The sequence below is a fragment of the Ambystoma mexicanum genome, chromosome 6q (assembly GCF_040938575.1).
Source record: "Ambystoma mexicanum isolate Mex_15411 chromosome 6q, UKY_AmexF1_1, whole genome shotgun sequence".
Classification (NCBI taxonomy): domain Eukaryota; kingdom Metazoa; phylum Chordata; class Amphibia; order Caudata; family Ambystomatidae; genus Ambystoma; species Ambystoma mexicanum.
The window spans coordinates 851,305,417-851,321,925 of NC_090937.1; positions in this window are offsets into that span (position 1 = coordinate 851,305,417).

The following is a 16,509-nucleotide window of genomic DNA, read 5'->3' on the forward strand; positions in this document are numbered from 1 at the left end:
AATGACACCATTCCAGAAAGAATCGCTGGTGGTTGGGGCCCCCCTCCCCGCTTCCCATTACGTATTTTTTTATTTGCAAGTTTTCTTTTTGTATGACCCCACCCCTGGGGGCAGATGGTCACCCATCCGCCCCCAGGGGTCTCCATACATGTGGCCCCATGCTTTGGGGCCACAGGGGGGAGGGGAGTGCTTACCTATTAAGATGCCCCCCCGCCTCTGTAACAGATCCCGGGTGTCAGGTGGGCATTGCTGCCCCCGGATCGAGCGCCCTGCGCCCGATCCTGGAGCAGCAATGCTTTTACACAAGGTGTCGTTGGAAAGGGGAGATTCTCCCCTTTCCAACGACACCATCCCAGAAACAACCGCTGGTGGCTAGGGTCCCCAAACCCCCTCCCTCCTTCCCATTACTTATTTTTTCATTTGCATTTTTTTTTATGTCCCCACCCCTGGGGCAGATGGTCACCCATCCACCCCCAGGGGTCTCCATACATGTGGCCCCATCCTTTGAGGCCACAGGTGGAGGGGGCGCTTACCTAGTAAATTGCCCCACCCCCTTCCCGGCCTCTGTAAAAGATCCCTGGTGTCCAATGAGCATTGCTGCCCCCGGATCGAGTGCCCTGTGTCCAATCCGACAGCAGCAATGCTGTCACACAAGGTGTAATTGGAAAGGGGAGATTCTCCCCTTTCCAATGACACCATCCCAGAAAGAATAGCTGGTGGCTAGGGCCCCCAAACCCCCTCACCCTTCCCATTACGTATTTTTTTATTTGCAATTTCTGTATTTTTATGCCCCCACCCCTGGGGGCAGATGGTCACCCATCCTCCCCCAGGGGTCTCCATACATGTGGCCCCATCCTTTGGGGCCACAGGGGCAGGGGAGTGCTTACCTTGTAAGCTGCCCCCCTCCCCCGCCTCTGTAACAGATCCCTGGTGTCTAGTGGGCATTGCTCCCCCCGGATCGAGAACCCTGCGTCAGATCTGGGAGCAGAAACACTGTCACACAAGGTGTTGTTGGAAGGGGGAGATTCTCCCCTTTCCAACAACATCATCCCAGAAACAACCGCTGGTGGCTAGGGCCCCCAAATCCCCTCCCTCCTTCCCATTACTTATTTTTTTATTAGCAATTTATTTTGTATGCCCCCGCCCCTCGGGGCAGATGGTCACCCATCCGCCCCCAGGGGTCTCCATACATGTGGCCCCATGCTTTGGGGCAATGGGGGAGGGGGGCACTTACCTAGTAAGCTGCCCCCCTCCCCCGCCTCTGTAACAGATCCCTGGTGTCAGGTGGGCATTGCTGCCCCCAGATCGAGCGCCCTGCGCCCGTTCCGGGAGCAGCAATGCTGTCACACAAGGTGTCGTTGGAAAGAGGAGAGTCTCCCCTTTCCAACAACACCATCCCAGAAGCAACCGCTGGTGGCTAGGGCCCCCAAAGCCCCTCCCTCTTTCCCATTACGTATTTTTTTATATACAATTTTTATTTTATGTCCCGACCCCTGTGGCAGATGGCCACCCATCCACTCCCAGGGGTCTCCATACATGTGGCCCCATGCTTTGGGGCCACGGGGGGGAGTGGCCGCTTACCTAGTAAGCTGCCCCTCCAACCCCCGCCTCTGTAACAGATCCCTGGTGTCTAGTGGGCATTGCTGCCCCCGGAACGAGCGCTCTGCGCCCGTCTGGGAGCAGAAATACTGTCACACAAGGTGTCATTGGAAGGGGGAGATTCTCCCCTTTCCAACGACACCATCCCAGAAACAACCGGTGGTGGCTAGGGTCCCCAAACCCCCTCCCTCCTTCCCATTACTTATTTTTTTACTGCCAATTTTTTTTTTATGCCCCCAGCCCTGGGGGCAGATGGTCACCCCTCTGCCCCCGGGATCTACTACATGTGGCCCCATGCTTTGGAGCAAGGAGGGGGGGTGCTTACCTAGCAAGCTGCTCCCCTCCCCCACCTCTATAACAGATCCCTGGTGTCTGTGGGCATTGCTGCTCCGGATCGAGCACCCCGCGCCCGATCCGGGTGCAGCAATGCTTTCATACAAGGTGTCATTGGAAAGGGGAGATTCTCCCCTTTCCAATGACACCATTCCAGAAAAGGTTTTTGGTGGCTAGGGCCCCCAAACCCCTCCCCCTTTCCCATTACGTATTTATTTATTTGTAATTTTTTTTTTATGTCCCCACCCCTGGGGGCAGATGGTCACCCATCCACCCCCAGCTGTCTCCATACATGTGGCCCCAAGCTTTGGGGCCACGAGGGGATGGGGGTGCTTACCTAGTAAGCTGCCCCCCATCCCCGGCCTCTGTAACAGATCCCTGGTGTCTAGTGTGCATTGCTGCCCCCAGGATCGAGCGCCCTGCGCCCAATCTGGGAGCAGCAATGCTGTCACACAAGGTGTAATTGGAAATGGGAGATTCTTCCCTTTCCAACGACACCATCCCAGAAAAAAATTGCTGGTGGCTAGGGCCCCTGAACCCCCTCCCCCTTCCCATTACACATTTTCTTATTTGCAATTTTTGTATTTTTTTATGCACCCACCCCTGGGGGCAGATGGTCACTCATCCGTCCCCAGGGGTTTCCATACATGTGGACCCATGCTTTGGGACCACGGGGGGAAGGGGGCGCTTACTTAGTAAGCTGCCTCCCCCCACCCCCCGCCTCTGTAACAGATCCCTGGTGTCTAGTGGGCATTGCTGCCCCCGGATTGAGCACCCTGTGCGCGATCTGGGAGCAGAAATACTGTCACACAAGTTGTCGTTGGAAAGGGGAGATTCTCCCCTTTCCGACGACACCATCCCAGAAACAACCGCTGGTGGCTAGTGCCCCCAAACCCCATCCTTCCTTCCCATTATGTATTTTGTAATTTGCACGTTTTTGTATGCCCCCACCCCTGGGTCAGATGGTCACCCATCCACCCCAGGGGTCTCCATACATGTGGCCCCATGCTTTGGGGCAAGGGGGGCAGGGGGGCGCTTACCTAGTATGCTGACAGTGTCATTGGAAAGGGGAGATTCTTGGGGGTGGGACCAAGCCTGATTTGCATATGGTCTTTACCCTTTTGTAATGGCTTGGCAGGCGAAGAACGATGGTCTGGAGGGTTGCCCAGAGCAATGCCAGAGGTTCGGATTTATTCTAAACCTTCCAGCCATCACCTCTTTTGTTTTGCTATTGTCACCCCGAGTTTGAGGGGTATGCCCAGACGTGGGTCCTCTGCCTGCTGGGCCTCGAGACCCAAACTACTCCTCACTGATGATGCCCAACAAGGCTGAAAAATGGCTGGGGATGCTTGTGGTCTCGTGCAGAAGGGATGTGACCTAGCAGTTCGGGCTGGACAACCCCTTTGGGGGTGGGACCAAGCCTGATTTGCACATGGTCTTTCCCCTTTTCTAATGGCTTGGCAGGCAAAGAACAATGGTCTGGAGGGTTGCCCAGAGCAATGCCAGAGATTAAGATGTGTTCTAAACCTGCCAGCCATCACCTCTTTTGTTTTGCTATTATCACCCCGAGTGGGACGGGTATGCCCAGACGTGGGCCCCGTGTCTGCTGGGCCTAGAGACCCAAGCTATTCCTCACTGGTGATGCCCAACAAGGCTGAAACATGTCTGGGGATGCTTGTGGTCTCGTGCAGAAGGGATGTGACCTAGCAGTTCGGGCTGGACTATCCCTTTGGGGGTGGGACCAAGCCTGATTTGCATTTGGTCTTTCCCCTTTTGTAATGGCTTGGCAGGCGAAGAACGATGGTCTGGAGAGATGCCCAGAGCAATGCCAGAGGTTAAGATTTATTCTAAACCTTCCAGCCATCACCTCTTTTGTTTTGCTATTGTCACTCCGAGTGGGACGTGTATGCACAGATGTGGGTCCCGTGCCTGCTGGGCCTCGAGACCCAAGCTACTCCTCACTGATGACGCCCAACAAGGCTGAAACATGTCTGGGGATGCTTGTGGTCTCGTGCAGAAGGGATGTGACCTAGCAGTTTGGTCTGGACTACCCCTTTGGGGGTGGGACCAAGCCTGATTTGCATGTGGTCTTTCCCCTTTTGTAAGGGCTTGGCAGGCGAAGAATGATGGTCTGGAGGATTGCCTAGAGCAATGCCAGAGGTTAAGATTTATTCTAAATCTTCCAGCCATCACCTTTTTTGTTTAATGCCCCAGTCCAGAAATAATCGCTGGTGGCTAGGGCCCCCAAACCTCCTCCCCTCTTCCCATTATGTATTTTTTTATTTGCAATTTTTATTTATGCCCCCACCCCTGGAGGCAGATCGTCACCCATCCGCCCCCAGGGGTCTCCATACATGTGGTCTCATGCTTTGGGGTCACGAGGGGAGGGGGTGCTTACCTAATAAACTGCCCCCCCGCCTCTCTAACAGATCCCTGGTGTCTAGTGATCATTGCTGGCCCAGGACCGAGCACCCTGCTCCCAATCCGGGATCACCAATGTTGTCACACAAGGTGTTGTTGGAAAGGGGAGATTCTCCCCTTTCCAATGACACCATCCCAGAAACAACCGCTGGTGGCTAGGGCTCCCAAACCCTCTCCCTCCTTCCCATTATGTAATTTTTTATTTGCAATTTTTTTATGCCCCCGCCCCTGGGGCCAGATGGTCACCCATCTGCCCCCAGTGGTCTCCATACATGTGGCCCCATGCTTTGGGGCCACATGTATGGAGTAAGCTATGGAGTAGCATTATCTAGGTATGCTAGGTATGGAGTAGCATTACCTAGTAAGCTAACCCTCCTCCCCCGCCTCTCTAACAGATCCCTGGTGTCTAGTGGGCATTGCTGCCCCCGGATTGTGCGCCCTGCGCCCAATTCAGCAGCAGCAATGCTGTCACACAATGTGTCGTTGGAAAGGGTAGATTCTCCCCTTTCCAACGACACCATCGCAGAAAGAATCGCTGGTAGTTGGGGCCCCCAAACCCCCTCCCTGCTTCCCATTACGTATTTTTTTATTTGCACATTTATTTTTGTATGCCCCCACCCCTAGGGGCAGATGGACACCCATCCACCCCAGGGGTCTCAATCCATGTAGCCCCGTGCTTTGGGGCCACAGGGGGGAGGGGCGCTTACCTAGTAAGCTGCCCCTCTCCCCCCGCCTCTGTAACAGATCCCCGGTGTCAGGTGGGCATTGCTGCCCCCGATCCGGGAGCAGCAATGCTGTCACACAAGGTGTTGTTGGAAAAGGGTGATTCTCCCCTTTCCAACAACGCCATCCCAGAAAGAACCGCTGGTGACTAGGGCCCTCAAACCCCCTCCCTCCTTCCCATTATATATTTTTTTATTTGCAATTTTTATTTATGCCCCCACCCCTGGGGCAGATCCTCACCCATCCGCCCCCAGGGGTCTCCATACATGTGGCTCCATGATTTGGGGTCATGGGGGGAAGGGGTGTGCTTACCTAGTAAGCTGCCCCCACTCCCAGGCCTCTGTAATAGATCCCTGGTGTCTAGTGGGCATTGCTGCCCCTGATGGAGTGCCCTGCTCCCAATCTGGGAGCAGCAGTGCTGTCACACAAGGTGTCGTTGGAAAGGGGAGATTCTCCCCTTTCCAACGACACCATCCCAGAAAAAAATCGCTGGTGGCTAGGGCCCCCAAACACCCTCCCCCTTCCCATTACGTATTTTTTTCTTTGCAATTTCTGTATTTTTTATAACCCCACCCCGGGGGCAGATGGTCACCCATCCGCCCCCAGGGGTCTCCATACATGTGGCCCATGCTTTGGGGCCACGGGGGAGTGGGGCACTTACCTAGTAAGCTGTCCGGCCTCCCCCCACCTCTCTAACAGGTCCCTGGTGTCTAGTGGGCATTGCTGCTTCCGGATCGAGCACCCTGCGCCCAATCCGGGAGCAGCAATGCTGTCATACAAGGTGTTGTTGGAAAGGGGTGATTCGCCCCTTTCCAACGACACCATTCCAGAAAAAGTCGCTGGTGGCTAGGGCCCCCAAACCTCCTCCCCCTTTCCATTATGTATTTTTTTACTTGCATTTTTTTTTTCATGCCCCCACCCCTAGGGGCAGATGGACACCCATCCACCCCAGGGGTCTCAATCCATGTAGCCCCGTGCTTTGGGGCCACAGGGGAGAGGGGGCGCTTACCTAGTAAGCAGCTCCCCTCCCCCCGCCTCTGTAACAGATCCCTGGTGTCTGGTGGGCATTGCCGCCCTGCGCCCGATCCGGGAGCAGCAATGCTGTCACACAAGGTGTTGTTGGAAAGGGAAGATTCTCCCCTTTCCAACAATGCCATCCCAGAAAGAACCGCTGGTGGCTAGGGCCCCCAAACCCCCTCCCTCCTTCCCATTATATATTTTTTTATTTGCAATTTTTATTTATTCCCCCACCCCTGGGGCAGATCCTCACCCATCCGCCCCCAGGGGTCTCCATACATGTGGCTCCATGATTTGGGGCCATCAGGGGAAGGGGGGTGCTTACCTAGTAAGCTGCCCCCACTCCCAGGCCTCTGTAACAGATCCTTGGTGTCTAGTGAGCATTGCTGCCCCCAGATCGAGTGCCCTGCTCCCAATCTGGGAGCAGCAGTGCTGTCACACAAGGTGTCATTGGAAAGGGGAGATTCTCCCCTTTCCAACGACACCATCCCAGAAAAAATCGCTGGTGGCTAGGGCCCCCAAACACCCTCCCCCTTCCCATTACGTATTTTTATATTTGCAATTTATGTATTTTTTATGACCCCACCCCTGGGGGCAGATGGTCACCCATCCGCACCCAGGGGTCTCCATACATGTGGCCCCATCCTTTGGGGCCACGGGGGGAGGGGGCGCTTACCTACTAAGCTGCCCCTGGCTCTGTAACAGATCCTGGGTGTCTAGTGGGCATTGCTATCCCCGGATCGAGCGCCCTGCTCCCGATCCGGGAGCAGAAATACTGTCACACAAGGAGTTGTTGGAAAGGGGAGATTATCCCCTTTCCAATGACACCATCCCAGAAACAACCGCTGGTGGCTAGGGCCCCCAAACACCCTCCCCCTTCCCATTACGTATTTTTTTCTTTGCAATTTCTGTATTTTTTATAACCCCACCCCGGGGGCAGATGGTCACCCATCCGCCCCCAGGGGTCTCCATACATGTGGCCCCATACTTAGGGGCCACGGGGGAGGGGGGCGGTACCTAGTAAGCTGCCCCCACTCCCCGCCTCTGTAACAGATCCCTGGTGTCTAGTGGGCATTGCTGCCCCTGATCGAGCGCCCTGCTCCCAATCTGGGAGCAGCAATGCTGTCACACAAGGTGTCATTGGAAAGGGGAGATTCTCCCCTTTCCAAGGACACATCCCAGAAAAAATAGCTGGTGGCTAGGGCCCCCAAGGCCCCTCCTAGCTTCCATTACGTATTCTTTTATTTGCAATTTTGTATTTTTTTATGCCCGCACCCCTGGGGGCAGATGGTCACCCATCCGCCCCCAGGGGTCTCCATACATGTGGCCCATGCTTTGGGGCCACGGGGGAGTGGGGCACTTACCTAGTAAGCTGTCCGGCCTCCCCCCACCTCTCTAACAGGTCCCTGGTGTCTAGTGGGCATTGCTGCTTCCGGATCGAGCACCCTGCGCCCAATCCGGGAGCAGCAATGCTGTCATACAAGGTGTTGTTGGAAAGGGGTGATTCGCCCCTTTCCAACGACACCATTCCAGAAAAAGTCGCTGGTGGCTAGGGCCCCCAAACCTCCTCCCCCTTTCCATTATGTATTTTTTTACTTGCATTTTTTTTTTCATGCCCCCACCCCTAGGGGCAGATGGACACCCATCCACCCCAGGGGTCTCAATCCATGTAGCCCCGTGCTTTGGGGCCACAGGGGAGAGGGGGTGCTTACCTAGTAAGCAGCTCCCCTCCCCCCGCCTCTGTAACAGATCCCTGGTGTCTGGTGGGCATTGCCGCCCTGCGCCCGATCCGGGAGCAGCAATGCTGTCACACAAGGTGTTGTTGGAAAGGGAAGATTCTCCCCTTTCCAACAATGCCATCCCAGAAAGAACCGCTGGTGGCTAGGGCCCCCAAACCCCCTCCCTCCTTCCCATTATATATTTTTTTATTTGCAATTTTTATTTATTCCCCCACCCCTGGGGCAGATCCTCACCCATCCGCCCCCAGGGGTCTCCATACATGTGGCTCCATGATTTGGGGCCATCAGGGGAAGGGGGGTGCTTACCTAGTAAGCTGCCCCCACTCCCAGGCCTCTGTAACAGATCCTTGGTGTCTAGTGAGCATTGCTGCCCCCAGATCGAGTGCCCTGCTCCCAATCTGGGAGCAGCAGTGCTGTCACACAAGGTGTCATTGGAAAGGGGAGATTCTCCCCTTCCCAACGACACCATCCCAGAAAAAATCGCTGGTGGCTAGGGCCCCCAAACACCCTCCCCCTTCCCATTACGTATTTTTATATTTGCAATTTATGTATTTTTTATGACCCCACCCCTGGGGGCAGATGGTCACCCATCCGCACCCAGGGGTCTCCATACATGTGGCCCCATCCTTTGGGGCCACGGGGGGAGGGGGCGCTTACCTACTAAGCTGCCCCTGGCTCTGTAACAGATCCTGGGTGTCTAGTGGGCATTGCTATCCCCGGATCGAGCGCCCTGCTCCCGATCCGGGAGCAGAAATACTGTCACACAAGGAGTTGTTGGAAAGGGGAGATTATCCCCTTTCCAATGACACCATCCCAGAAACAACCGCTGGTGGCTAGGGCCCCCAAACCCCCTCCCTCCTTCCTATTACGTATTTTTTAATTTGCAATTTATTTTATGCCCCCACCCCTGGGCACAGATGGTCTCCCATCCAGCCCCAGGGGTCTCCATACATGTGGCCCCATGCTTTGGGCAAGAGGGGGAGGGGGCGCTTACCTAGTAAGCTGCCCCCCCTTCCCCACCTCTGTAACAGATCCCTGGTGTCTAGTGGGCATTGTTGCCCCCGGATCGGGCGCCCTGCGCCCGATCCGGGAGCAGAAATACTGTCACACAAGGAGTTGTTGGAAAGGGGAGATTCTCCCCTTTCCAATTACCCCATACCAGAAACAACCGCTGGTGGCTAGGGTCCCCAAATCCCCTCCCTCCTTCCCATTACATAATTTTTTTATTTGTCATTTTTTTTATGCCCCCGCCCCTGGGGGCGGATGGTCACCCATCCGCCCCCAGGGGTCTCCATACATGTGGCCCCATGCTTTGGGGCCACGAGGGGATGGGGGCGCTTACCTAGTAAGCTGCCCCTCCTCCCCGCCTCTCTAACAGATCCCTGGGGTCTAGTGGGCATTGCTGCCCCTGGGTCGAGCGCCCTGCGCCCAATCCAGGAGCAGCAATGCTGTCACACAAGGTGTCTTAGCTCCGTAACTCCATCTGCGCTGGGAATTCTCTGCGACCTATGAAAAGAGAAAAGCACAGGTCAGTGAGGACAAGACATCTCTGTGCTAAGCAAAGCGCCTCCTAACCGCATCATAGCGCTATAGCGCGCCATCATCTCCCGGTGAGAACCAGCATATCCAGTTCTCTAAGCGCAGATAAAAAAAGAGACATTTAGAACAGAGAAAAGGCATGCAAGAATTACAACGCCATCAATCGCAATAAGACCTACCTGAAAGACACTACAAGGGCAGCAGTCAGTGAAGTAACTGGACTGCCCGCGACCTCAAAAGACAACGCGCCCCCTCCCAGAGAGCAGGACGGAGAGCCCACCGATTCCGACAACCAGGTGGAATCCCATCGACACCGAGACCACACCAGGGAATCATTGGGAAGGGCACCAACGACCAACTGGCTGGGTGGCGTCCCCGTGGATACCAGGTGAGCGTAACAGAATGCAAAGCCTCACATAAATAATCCACCTGGGCGCCATGGAAACATCAGAAATTGACCAACTGGCTCAATTATTGGGGGACCTTCGTGCTGAGGTTCATTCAGCCCGACAAGAGACTAATGCACTCCGGAGAGACCTAATAGTGACCAAGGAGCATACCGACGAAATCAGCAGACAATTCTTGCAATCGCAGGCAGGGCAGACTCCTCTGCCTGGAGGAAATCCACCGATGCAAAATCCTATCTCACCATCTTATACCCCCACACCAGTACAGATCACGCTGCCTGAAACAGTTCCCCTGGCACCACCAGAAAGGTTTTCGGGTGACCCACGGAAGTATGCAGCATTCATAAATCAGTGTCGCCTTCACTTCCTTTGTCGCCCTGGGGCATTTCCAAATGACCAAGCTCAGGTAGCTTTCATCCTATCATACTTGAGTGGAAGTGCAGCGGATTGGTCGGTGCCATTGGTGACCCATAATGATCCGTTGTTACAGGACTATAGGGGGTTCCAGAGAGAAATGGAAAAACTGTTTGCTCGCCATACCCAGGAACAAGCAGTGGATAACAAACTTTTATCCCTCCGGCAGGGGAACCAAGACTTGTTAACATACATTGCGACTTTCAATAGACTGGTTGCTGAAGCCAGGTGGCCAGAAAACAAAAGAATCACGTTATTCCACTGAGGCTTATGAGGCAAATTAAAGGACGTCTTGGCCCAGGTAGTTGATCCCCCCAGAGACTGTACCGAATTCATAAATCTGGTCGTGCAGCTAGACCATCGAATGCAGGACCGAAAAGCAGACCGGTCCAAAGTAGACTCTCGAGTAGTTTATGTTCGGCCTAAAGACAATGCGCCACGGGGGCCAGACAATGCCATAGAACCCCATGCAGATTGGAGGGATACGACCTCCATTAACAAAACAAGAGCGGGATAAAAGAAGACAACAGCAACTTTGTTTGTATTGTGGAAAACCAGGACATTTTCTGAAAGACTGCCCAATAAAACCCCCAAGGAGGACAGTCAGGGCCACAGAAAAGGATGAAGTTAAGGAATCAGAAAACTACCAAGCTCAGCAACCGTAGAGGTCTGTTTGTCGAGTGATGAGAAAGAGCCACTGACCTCACACTTTGCGATACCCGTGATCTTAATAAATCACCAACAATCGTCAAAGATGCATGCCGTAGAAGCGTACATCGACAGCGGAACAGTTGGGAATTATATAGATCAAGAGTTGGCAGCAGAGATGGGGCTCCCTTTGTGTTCTAAGTTTACCAGGGACAAGGTGACTACCGTGGATGGGACAGAAATCGCCTCTGGACCAGTAACCCAGTGCACAGCAGTAGTAACCTTGCTGTGCCAGGATGGACATTGGGAGTGTATTTTGTTCGCTCTTATAAAGGCACCTCAGTTCCGGTTGAGACTAGGGATGCCATGGTTGGTTGCTCACAACCCTTTGATAGACTGGCGGGCATGGAAATTAACCTTCTCCAGCAACTGCTCCCTAACTTGCTACTCTCCTGACCCGGAACCCGACTCCTGTGTCTCCAAGACTTCCAATACTAGAGCCTCTACTCTGGGAGTAACTAATACTTTGCCAGATGAATATCGTGACTTTCAGGACGTATTCCTAAAAGACCAGGCTAACACATTGCCACCGCATAGGCCTTATGATTGTCAAATTGACTTTATTCCTGGGGCACAAATCCCTTGTGGCAGGATCTACGCTCTTACCGAACCAGAAAACCTTCACCTGAAATCCTATTTGGACCATACCTTGCAAACAGATTTATCCGCTCATCTAAGTTCCCAGCAGCCAGTCCTTTATTCTTCGTACCGAACAAGAAAGGGGACTTGAGGACCTGTATTGATTACCGCGCAATGAACCAGATAACTGTGAAGAACCGCTATCCCTTGCCTCTTATCCCAGAAATGCTAGACCAAGTCAAAGATGCCCAGATCTATACCAAATTAGACCTTCGGGGAGCATACCACATGGTCCGGGTCAGAAGCGGAGATGAGTGGAAAACCGCTTTCCGTACCAAATGTGGCTTGTTTGAATATCAAGTCATGCCTTTTGGCTTATGTAACGCTCCCGCAGCGTTTCAATATTTCATGAATGATGTCTTGAGAGAACTGATTGACGTTTGCGCCTTAGTGTACATTGATGACATCTTGGTCTACTCAGCCTCAAAACAAGATCATATCAGGCATGTTCATTCAGTCCTCACCAAGCTCCTCCAACATCGTTTGTATGCAAAGCTGGAGAAATGTTTTTTTCACTTCACGGAAGTAGAATTCCTTGGTTTCATCCTTTCGCCGAAAGGCATCAGAATGGATGTACATAAGGTTGCCGCTATTCTAAAATGGCCATCACCAACATCTCTGAAGTGGATACAGAGCATGCTAGGCTTTGCAAACATTTACCGCAGGTTTATCCCAGACTTCTCTCAGGCTGTGCACTCGATCACAGTACTGCCATGAAAAAGCAATAAAAAGTTTGCTTGGACTGAGGAAGCAAAAAGAGCCTTTCAGGAACTGAAACAAAGGTTCACCTCCGCTCCAATCCTGCGGCACCCGCGTCCAGACCTCCCTTATGTCGTAGAAACTGATGCTTCCAGAATGGCAATGGGAGCAGTCCTTTCACAAAGGGACCCAGAAACTGGCCAGCTGCATCCTGTAGCCTTCTGGTCAAAATAATTGTCACCCCCGGAAATTAATTACGCTATCACGCACAAAGAACTCCTAGCCATCAAGTCCGCTTTCAAGGCATGGCGACACTATCTTCTGGGAGCTAGACACACCATTACAGTGATCACAGACCACCGGAACCTGCAATATCTCAAAACAGCCAAAGCCCAGTCTTCACGCCAGTTACGGTGGGCCCCTTTCTTCGCCGAATATGACTAGGTGATCACCTTTCGACCACGGTTCAAGAATGGGAAAGCTGACGCTTTATCTCGAATGGGCATCGATGAAACCGTGTATACAACTCCAGACCCGGTACCCATCATAACTGAAGACAAACTCTTCGGTATCACAACAGCGTTATCACAAGCCTAATTACGTAACAAAATTCGACAGTCAATGAACCCGGATGCTTTCCTCGCATGGCAAACTCAAGGAGAACAATATTGCATCAAGGATCAGTTACCTTATTTTAGGGAACTGTTATATGTACCCGAGAAGGAGTTACAACAGCATATCATTTCAGGTTATCATGACTCTCTGATTGAAGGACACCCTGGAATCGCTAAATCTTTAGCCAAGGTAAAAAATAACTTTTGGTGGCCTACCTGGCGTAAGGACTTTGTCCAGTATGTTCAGTCCTGCGGCATCTCTGCACAAAATAAATCACAGAAACAGAAACCATCAGGTCTCCTACAACCACTGGACATCCCTCCCGCTCCATGGCACACTCTTTCCCACAACTTTATCACTGATCTGCCATCGAGTCAAGGCTTTAACACCATTCTTGTAATCGTGGATTTGTTCTCAAAGATGGCACATTTTATTCCTCTCAAGGGCCTCCCGGACGCATCCACCCTAGCAGAAGTATTTCTGGAAAACATTGTCAGGCTGCATGGCTTTCCATCAGTTCTGGTCTTCGATCGAGGCAGCCAATTTTTATCCAATTTGTGGAGAAAATGTTGCGCAATGGCACAGATTGACGTCCGGCTATCCACCAGTCACCACCTCCAGACAGACGGCCAAACTGAGAGGACCAACCAGACCTTCGAACAGTAGTTATGGTGAATGCTGCACCATGAGTTGAGAGATTGGAAGGACTTACTGTGGATAGCCGAGTATGCATATAACAATGCCGTTCAATCTAGCAGGGGCCAAACACCTTTTTACACCTTGTATGGCAGACATCGACGTACATCAGGACTTGACCTTCCAGCCAGCTTGGAAATGCCTGCAGTAAAGACTTTTCATACAACCATCACTCAGGCGTTCAGAAAGGTGAAGGAACATCTTATTCATGCTAAAGAAAAACAAAAGCACTTCGCCGACCAGCATCGGATAAAGGCCCCAGACTATCAAGTAGGAGACCAGGTTTGGTTAGCCGCCAAATACGTACCCATCAAAGGAACCCAGGCCTTCCATCCTTGATATTTGGGACCCTATACCATCAAGGCAATTATCAACCCAGCAGCCGTCAAATTGGACTTACCACCTAATCTACAAATCCATCCGGTATTCCATGCGTCACTCTTAAAACCAATGCAACCCGGTACACGAATCAAGACACCACCTCAACCTATACTAATAGATGGAGAACCAGAATTCTAAGTCAAGGGCACCTGGACTCTAAGTACTCTAGAGCCAAGTTGTACTATCTCGTCGACTGGAAGGGGTTTGGGCCTCAAGATAGATCCTGGAAACCCAGTGAGAACATCCATGCACCACATCTGATCAAGAAGCTTCATCAGAACTTCCCAACTAAACCTGGACCAGGCAGGAGACACACCTAGGGAGGGGCCTTGGGGAGGAGTGCTGTCACGACCCTCAGCCCTGATCCCCACTGGAAAGCCCATTGGCCAGGTGGAATCAGGGCTCGTATCACTAATAAGGCCTGGCATCCACTTCTCAGGCCCTCTTGGGGCCAGTCCTGGCGCCTTGGGCGCCAGGCTCATCAGTAAGGAAAGACATCTGCTTGAGGAACTACTTTATTTAGGTTTTCAGCCAACATGGAGGCATCCACATAGCTTGATTCCTAGAACCAAGGTATGCAGTCTAGTGTTTTGGGTGTGGTGGCCTAAGGACTACTTTACCTGGACTACTTTACAGTGGGTATTTAAACCACACCCGAACAAGACAACACGCTTCGCGTTACTTTGCTTCTAGCAACGTGACGCTCACCGTGTCCAGCTTTCTCACGAGCCTGGTGAATTCCGGACCTGCAGAAAAACCAAGAACATTGTTTGCAGCAGAATCTTACCTGCATTCAACATCCTTCATTGCTCACAGCTCCTGAGCAGCTCTGTTGGTGGAGTTCACCGCCCGGATCGAAGGACCTGAGAAAAGGAGGAAGACATCATTAAAGGAGGTAGTGGAGACTTTACAACGACAAAGCGCTTAACGACTTACCTGGTTGGTTGCTTTTCAGCCGGCATAGCTCCAGAACTCCATCTGCGCTGGGAACTCTCCGTGACCTACGAAAAGAGAAAAGCACAGGTCAGTGAGGACAAGACATCGCTGAGCTACGCAAAGCGCCTCCTTACCGCATCATAGCGCTATAGCGCGCTATCATCTCCCAGTGAGAACTAGCATATCCAGTTCTCCAAGCGGACACTCCGCGCTCCTAGGGAGATAAAAAAAGAGACATTTAGAACAGAGAAAAGGCATGCAAGAATTACGACGCCATCAATCGCAATAAGACCTACCTGAAAGACACTTCAAGGGCAGCAGTCAGTGAAGTAACTGGACCGCCCGCACCCATAAAAGACAACGCGCCCCTGCCCAGAGAGCAGGACGGAGAGCCCACCGATTCCGACAACCAGGCGGAATCCCATCGACACTGAGACCACATCAGGGAATCATTGGGAAGGGCACCAGCGACCAACTGGCTGGGTGGCATCCCCGTGGATACCAGGTGAGCGTAACAGGCTGACAAAAGGGTGAATCATGAGGAACTGTGTAAAAAGACATTAAGATATGTGAAACAAGAAATACTGCAAGGCAAGGGGGAGTGAAGTGTCCCCCTTGTAAATTGGGGTCCGAGCCCGGCCGAGGGAGGTCCAGGGGCAGAAAGTCACCACCAAAAGTTCACTAAGAACGGAACTGTTTGGTTAATTTGTTGAATAAGACTTGTGAGGGGTCTGCGCCCAGAAGAGGGGGACACAGGGGTGAAGTCGTCACCCAAAACCATATGTGGAACAGAACTTTTGTGTTTGTTTGTTAAAACTATCAGGCCCTCGAAGACAAGAGACTTTTCTTATTGAAAGGAGATTTTAACCATCTAAGAACCCGATAGCTGGAGCTGAACAGTCGGCTCAGGCTGAGAAAGCTCAAGTGTATGCTATGCTCAGGAGATCCACCTTGTCCTGTGCTGAAAACGTGGGGACGGGAGACTCCTGGCAATCACATCCTGACTTATTATTTCTGAACACTTATTTCTTTATTGAAAACCCTATCACACACTCTTTCTATAATTATTTGTAAGGATTTGGCAATAGGTTTTTTTAGTATAGGCCTTTTTACTTTGACTAGACCCCACAAGGATAGCCTTATTTTTCATTTGATGATCAACCCTCGCTCCCATCTTAGATTTAGGTTAGGCATTTTTCCACCCTACATTTACAAGTTAATGAAATGTGATCACTTGTGCCTGTCTTTAATGTTGCCACCATGTGTTCCTTACACAATTTACACAATTTACAAACAATTTCAATTATCACAGGCTCCATCTGGCGTGAAACGTTTACCCCTAGAAGTGACGCACATGGCTATTCCATGCAGTGGCGTAACACAAAATGTGGGGGCCCCTCTGCGAGCCATGTTCAGGGGGCCCCCCAACTCAGCAACAAATCACGGGTTGTTCCACATTCTGGGCTGGCCTAGATTATCACGCTTGCGTAATATGCACAAATGTGCTGTTGAAGGGGTATGCCACACACTGCATAATATACAGCACACTTTCTGAGAGAAATTGGCTAAAAAGGCAGTGTGTTTGCAATGGTTTTGTAGGGTAACACCAATCCAATACATGCAAGTCACCAACAGTGCACAGG